Source organism: Lontra canadensis, unplaced genomic scaffold (assembly GCF_010015895.1).
Source record: "Lontra canadensis isolate GAN:19392208 unplaced genomic scaffold, GSC_riverotter_1.0 scaffold1, whole genome shotgun sequence".
Taxonomy (NCBI): Eukaryota; Metazoa; Chordata; class Mammalia; order Carnivora; family Mustelidae; genus Lontra; species Lontra canadensis.
The window spans coordinates 127,930,682-127,938,841 of record NW_022630995.1 but is presented as its reverse complement, the minus strand read 5'-3'; the positions used below and the strand labels follow the sequence as shown (position 1 = coordinate 127,938,841).

Genomic DNA, 8,160 nt, shown 5'->3' with positions numbered 1-8,160 from the left:
ATTGTGCAGAATACAAACATGGTGATTTGAAGGGGCAACTATACCCCAAAGTTTATAACAGCAATGTACACAATAGCCAAAATAAGGAAAGAGCTCAGATGTCCATTGAAATAAGTCAGAGAAAGAGAATTATATGATTTCACTCATATGTAAAGTTTAAGAAACAAAAAGGGATCATAGGGGAAGGGAGGGAAAAATAAATCAGGGAGTGAGACAAATTGTAAAACACTGTTAACTATAGAAAACAAACTGAGGGTTGGTAGAGAGGAAGAGAATGGAGGAATGGTGTAACTAGGTGATGGACATTAAGAGGGCACTTGATGTATTGAGCACTGTGTAATAAGCACATTAGTTTAATGAGCACTGATGAATCACTAAACTGTTTCTGAAACTAACAATATACTATTTGTTAATTGATTGAACTTAAATAAAATAAAACAAATAAAAATGGGCAGAACATATGAACAGATGTTCCTCCAAAGAAGACATACAGATGGCCAACAGACACATGAAAAGATGCTCAACAACACTGATCATCAGGGAAATGCAAGTCAAAACTACAAGATATCACCTAACACCTGTGAGAATGGCTAAAATAAAAAATGCAAGAAACAGGGAGTGTTGGTGAGGATGTGGAGAAAAAGGAACCTTCTTGTACTGTGAGTGGGAATATATGTTGGTGCAGCCACTATGGAAAACAGTATGGAAGTTCCCGATTCAGGAATTACACTATTGGATATGCAACCCAGACATTTAAAAAAAAAAAAATAGTAATTCAGACATACATGCACTCCTATGTTTATAGCATCATTATTTATAATAACCAAATTATGGAAGCACCCCAAGTGTCCATCACTTAGACTCATCCATGGGAGGGATAAAGAAGATATTGTACATATGTACAATGGAATATCACTGAGCCATAGAAAAGAATGAAATCTCACCATGTACAACAACATGGATGAAGCTAGAGAGCATATTGCTAAGTGAAATAAGCCAGTCAGAAAAAGACAAATACCGTATAATCTCATTCATATGTGGAATTTAAAAAACAGAACAAATGAGTAAAGGGAAAAAGAGAGAGAGAGAGAGAGAGATTGAAACCAAGAAGCAGACTCTTAACTATAGAGAACAAATCAATGGTTAACCAGAGAGGAGGTGAGTGGGGGGAGAGGGGGAGAGGGGATGGGGATTAAAGAGTATAATTATCATGATGAAAAAAAATAATGTTAGGTTATGTTAATTTACAAAACTTAGGTGTTTTCCAGATACTATTTTTTTTTTAAGATTTTATTTATTTATTTGACGGGGAGAGAGAGAGAGAGAGAGAGATCACAAGTAGGCAGAGACGCAGGCAGAGAGAGAGGAGGAAGAAGGCTCCCCGCCGAGCAGAGAGCCCGATGCAGGGCTCGATCCCAGGACCCTGAGATCATGACCTGGGCCAAAGGCAGAGGCTTAACCCACTGAGTCACCCAGGCGCCCTCAGATACTATTTTTTAATGGATTTTAATATAATCTCTTTTGCTCAGAGGATGGTCTATACATAATTTAATCATTTTATATTTTATGAAAAAGCATGTGGTTTATCATGGTCAATTCACAGGTGCAATTGAAAAGAATATTTTTCTGCTATTGCTCTGCCTATGTCAATAAGATCACATTGATGTCTTTTATAGTGTTTTTGTCTTCTAAACACTTTGTCAGTTTCTGAGAGAGAATTGTGGAAGTCTCTGAAAATATTTAGATTTTTTCTATTTTTCTTTCAGTTGTAGCTTCTTGTATTTTCAAACTCTATCATTAAAGGCATATATATTTGGTATTGTACACTACTTTTATTTATTTTAGTTTTTTTTTAATTTTTAAAAGATTTTATTTATTTGACAGACAGAGATCACAAGTAGGCAGAGAGGCAGGCAGAGAAAGAGAGAGGGGAAAGCAGGCTCGCTGAGCAGACAGCCTGATGCAGGGCTTGATCTCAGGACACTGGGACCATGACCTGAGCCAAAGGCAGAGGCTTTAATCCACTGAGCCACCCAGGTGCTCCTACACTACTTTTAATAATTGACCTCTTTGTTATTGTGAAATATCCCTTTATGTCCTTTATAACACTTTTTGTTATGAATTCTAATTTGATGTATATTAATATAGCCTTTCTTGATTTTGTATAATCAGTGTCTGCATGGTATAACCTTTTCTATCATTTTAATTTTGCATGTAAGTGAATATTATTCTTTTCTATAGTCTCACAATTTCTGCATTCTAAATAATGTACTTCATCTTTTTGTATTCAAATTAATGAACATCATGGTTAGGCTTATATTCACCAGATTGAATTTAGTTGTCTGTCTTTAGAGTACTGACTTTTGTTTTGTTGTCATTTTTTCTTAATTTTTGGCTCGGTTATACTCTTTCAAAGTTTGTTTATAGGTGGATATTATTTTATTTTATTTGCTATGTTATGTTATTTTGACCAGAGTAGAATATATTTTACTCTAAGGCCTTTTAATTTTACTACCAACTAACATACTTTTTGAAGTTTATACCAAATACCCACATGTTTAATTAAGTCTTTCTGCTCTGATGGAAACCTGAATGTTTCTAGCCCTTAAAATTTCCTGGAAGCTGTTCATTTCCTGGTTTTAACATGAATAAGTAAAGCATGCAGAGTTATCCTGATTCCAGTATCATGATTCATGCTTCCCTATCATAGCACACCTCTATTCCATACAGCTTAGACATTCTCTGCTATAATTCTACCAGGGACTTAATGTTATATCCTCTTTTTTTTTCAGTGTTTTTTTCTTTTTCTTTACATTCTTTTTTCCTACTTGTAATTCTGGAACACGCTCTTACATTTTTTGTTCTAAGAGAAATTTTGCCATTGTCTCTAGAATTTAATGAATCAAAGTTGGACTTTATCTTCTAAAGATTTTTGTACTAGTTTGCTAGGGCTGCCATAACAAACTTGGTGTCCTAAAAACCAGAACTTTATTTTCTCACTGTCCTAGAAGCTAAAAATCTGAGATCGAGGTATAGGTAGGATTGGTTCCTACTGAAAGCTGTGATACAGAATCTGTTTTATGTCCCTTCTCTATTTTCTGATAGGTCACTGGCAATCTTTCACCATTCTTGGCTTGTAGAGGAACACCCCTTCAACCTTCAAACTCATGATATTCTTCCTGTGTGCTTGTCAGTATCCAAATTTCCTCTTTTTATAAGATGATCAGTTATTTTGGATTAGGGCCTAACCTAATAACTTCATTTTCACTTGATTACCTATGTAAAGATCTTAGAGATTTATAAGTTGGTCATATTTTATGGTACTGAAGGTCAGGACTTTAATGAATTCTAAGAGGAAACAATTTAACCCATGAAGACAGTATAACAAATGTATAGCCAATAATATAAAGAAATCAATACGTGAGAATTGATTCAACAGGGCATATCCCAGATGTTCTAGTTCTTAACAAAGCATCAGAGGAGATAAAATTTTCCAAACTGAAATATTTATTCAATGGTATGTAAATTTTAAAACACATCATACCTCAGCACAAACATGAGGAAAATGAGGGAATGTTATTACAGGACACAGAAGAGTAATGACAGAATAATCAGATTTTATTGTAGTATATTGGTTTTGAATAGTTCTGCAAAGTACTCTTTTAGAGAATATAGGAGATTAAAAGAATAACAAGGCCCACATCCTGGCTTCACTGAGTTTATGTTGTATGTTGTAGCACAGGTACACCCTTGCAATATTTTTTCATGCTTGATTTTGAAATAATTATGTTTTTATAAAATTCACAAAAAGTTGTCATTATTTATCTACCATATTTTGAAGGTACAGTGATTTCAGAAAGAACTCCATGAAAGTGTTTTCCCTTGGGTGCATATGGTAAACCTATGACTGATGGTTAAGAATAATGATTTTCTTAGGCTATTTCACATAGTGATAGCATGAATATCTATTGCTTATATTAGATCTTATTCCATGATTGATTATGTTTCTGCATAGTACTAACACTTTTTTTCTGTTCAAAAAATATTTCTTTCCAACTTATTCTCTGTGCATGATATAGACAGTGAGAATGCTAAAACCACCTTAAATATGTTTCTATTTGTTCAATATATATAATATTTGTTATTTAGCCAAAGATTTTTAAATTGTACCTACTTCTTCCATTAAACTTATATTACTTCAGATAAGGAGAATAGAATGTGTCTTTGTATTTAATGTAAAACACAATATTCATTTAAAACAAAATCCATGTTTCATCTGGAATCCTAAGATTTATACTAAATTCTTACCTCTAAATCATTCTGTGTTGTACCATTTTTATAAATTATCCTTACCCTATTTTTTTACTAAAACTCTTTTTGGGGAATACATTTTTATTTATGAAACTTTGATAATTTTTTTTTGTTGGCTTCTTGGAAAGAGAGTCCTAAAAGTAGTTTTAAAATAAAATGTTTGTGTTTTCCATTTTACATGAAGTGTTCTAAAAACATTTTTTTATCATTTTAAAATGAAAAAAAAAAGGGTTTTGTTTTTTTTTTTAGAGCAGAGTGTGTATCTACACACACATACACACACACACACACAATTTTGTTCTGTAAAGGCCAAATAAGCACCTTAAAAGGAACTCTGATAAGAATATTTTCAATTTTTAGTGGTTGTACTGAGCTTTATTCTTCAGTTATGGATGCAGTATTGATTTTAGTTTAAATTCTGGAATGTACTTGGTACTCTCTGACACTTGGCCTATGTACTTGGCCTTTTCTTCCATAATAAATTTCTTTCAAAGTTTTTGTATCAAATTGGATGATTCTGACAGTTTCTAAGTGTATCTGGTCTAAACCTGTATTCACTGACTGTAGATTTATATGTAAGATGAATTTATATGCACTGAGCTCACTGTAAGACGTTCTTGGGATAAATTATACTTACTACCTGATCCCCATGACCCCTAAGCCTAACCAGCAGACCTGATTGGCACTCTGTATTTGAGAAAAAACTATCAGTTTAGAGAAATGTCCAAAAGTTCTAATACTGGTTTATTTCTTTTTCCCTAGGGCCTGGTTACCCAGTTAAAGAGTCTTGGTCCTTTTAGGAAAGGTTAGGAATGAGACTTATGGTATACATATTTGTAGTGTGATTGGAAAATCTTCTGGAGATGGTATAACTTTCCCTTAGGAAGTGATGAATCTGTGAGCTTAGTCATGTTTGGGAATCAGAGGATGGACCATTAATTTTCATACCAAACAAAGATATGTCTGTTTGAAAGACTTCTAGTTTCAGCTGCATAGGTCAAGTAATCTCTAATTGCATTATCTAATTATTTTAGTTAATGATACCTAAGTATCACTTATCGACAGCCACAAATCTTTTTTAAACCTGAGACCTAATTTATTTCTGGCAATTATAAACTACTATTTGGCTTCTTGAAGTCTCATAGCATACCAATTCTAATAAAATCAAGGAAAGAATATCAATGGTAGCATCTTCTGCCTTATTTCTAGCCTTCAGTAGGTAGAAATCTCAATGCTAGTGCTTTCCTCATCACGTTTTTCAATAGCATGATCCAAGGTATCTGTGGGGAGATATTTAAAGATATATGAAAAAGCACATGAAAAATCCCCTCTAACATTCCTATCTCTCTAAACCATTTCATCCATTTCTTTGCATTAAAATAGTTTGAAGTCATTTGTGGCCATCCGAGTGGTCTGAACTGAGGTGTAAAGGCAGAGGGCAAATGGAAGCAGCTCTGGAGCAGCAACATCAGTATCATGAGTAGGAATGACTTATAGACATCATGGCCAAAGAGAGGCTAAGAAGTCCATGCTCTGGTACCAGATCAATTCTGACCACTGCATATGGGCCATGCAAGAGAGCTACATGGAAATCAGTAAAAACCTGTGGGATTTGGGATTTGTATGATAATAATGGGTTAAGGAAGGAAGAACTCAATGCCATTCAAGACCCAATGAATTTGCCAAATTTTATAGTAGACTAAAGCAAATAAAGGAATTCCACTGGAACCCAAGTGAGATCTGTCTGCCAATGTCAGTGGAATTTGAGGACCTTCTGAAGGTTTGAGAGAATCCAAGTGAACAGGCATGAAACTTGGTGGAGTTCACAGATGAAGAGGGATATGGTCATTACCTTGTTATCCATGACTGTTAACCTCAAATACATTAACCTGAAGGTCTTGGGAGAGGCTTGATTATATCATATACTTGTCCATTTTTGACCAATTATTTGACATTCCTAGAGAGAGGAATAACATCAAATATGAGATACCTAGAGATGTTTCTTGACTACCTTCAAGATTACATGGATTGAGTGAAGCTGCTCCAATATCAGAATGGATTTTTAGGAAGATTTGTAATGAGTTTGAGAAGTGGACGGATGGTGTCTTTCCTGGATGGCCAAAAAGACAAGCAGAGCCCTGACTCAAGCTGGCGCCCATTTTGACCTGTCTGCATTCTTTTCTTGGGAAGAGTTGGCCTCCTTTAGTCTGTACAGATTAAAATCTTCTCTCTTAGCTTAAGGTATGAAGTGTGGTGGGACCCTAGAAGAGTGAGCCCAGAGGCTATTCAACACCAAAGGAATGTCCCTGGAGTCACCTGACACCTTGCTGCTTACCAAAAATCCCACCAAAAGTCAAATGAGACACTGAGAGGAATAAGGACGTTGCCTTCCTAGAAGCCTGTATCTATGAATACATAGAGATTCTTGGGGAAGAGCATCATCTCCCTCATAAAAATGTACAAAACAAGGGGGCCAGGATAAGGGAATAGTGAGAAGTAGAAAAGTAGAGAGGCACAAGCAGATCAGTGTGAGTGAAGGTGAAGATGAGAAGTATGAGATAATTTACAACCCCCAAAACCTGCCCCTTGACTGGGATGGCAAACCCATTCCCTACTCTATAGATATAAGCTTCATGGTCTAAACTACAACTGTGAGATTTGTGGGAAGTATACCTACTGAGGTTAGGATGCCTTCCAACAACACTGTACTGAATGGCCATGCTCATGGCATGAGGCGTTTGGGTATCCCAAACACTGCCCACTTTGCTAATGTGAAGTTGTCATCTCCCCATGGGCCTAACTGAAACTTCAGAAGGCATCAGAATGACAGCAACATGACACTGACAAAGAATATGAAGACTCCAATGTGAATGTTGTGAATAAGAAGACCTCTGAGGATCTGAAAAGATGAGGACTGCTCTAGTATTCGAGGATGTATCTTAGCTTTGGGGCTTGCCCAGGCTTACCTAAAATCTGATTTTTCTGTTTCTCCCAACCAAATGTTCCTGAAGACTCTGCTGCTTAGTCTTATGGTCTAGCATGCATCTTGTAATAAAACAAGGCATGCTGGCAGGTTTCAGAGTTGGAATGTGTTTTATATTTGTTTTGTTTTAAAAGATTCTTTCAGAAAATTTTTAAAAAAATAAAATAAAATATATTGTGTTTGATACCTCAGCTTCATTAGGAAATTCCATCAGAGTCTATTCGTAGTCAGCTAATCAAGCAAGGAGCTGGACAAATTACATATTGATTTAGTATTTTTTGTATGTGGACTCATGCTGATAAAGCACCACATATAAAATTATGTATCCCCTTTCTTATTCTTCTGAAAATTGGTGAAACTCATGCACACATCACAAGAATATTACAAACATTAGATGAGTTAATATTTATAAAGCTCTGATAAAAATGTCTGTCATACTATTGCTTGGCAACTGTTTGCTAGCCAAAATTTTTAGAGTATATAGAATCCTTTTAGCAACTGACTTTGTTGTTGTTGTTGTTGTTCTTCGTTCTTTTGATCTAATATTTTTTTTTTCTGGACACTTTTCTAATTCTTTCTTTCAGTTAAACACATTCACAGTTAAGAAAAAAATAACCTAAAACTCTCTGGAAAAAAATGGAAGTGCCATTCTTTAATTTATTTAACATTTTCTTACAACTGACTACTATGAGCCAGTAAAAAAATTATATGCAAATACAAAGTATTTACCTTACAAAGCATTGTCTTTCAGGAATTTCAGAAGAGAAGACCAAATTAGGATGTAATATGATAAACATTAAATAATAACAACACCAAAAATGATCAACCAAGAAAAATGCTGTTTGTATCTTTGGAGAAATTATCAA

The 8,160-nt window shown here is 34.8% G+C and overlaps 1 pseudogene; it reads left to right on the top strand.

Moving 5' to 3' along the window:
• Nucleotides 1–5,753: 5,753 nt before the first annotated feature.
• On the top strand, nt 5,754–7,234 carry LOC116878021 (annotated as a pseudogene).
• Nucleotides 7,235–8,160: the final 926 nt, after the last annotated feature.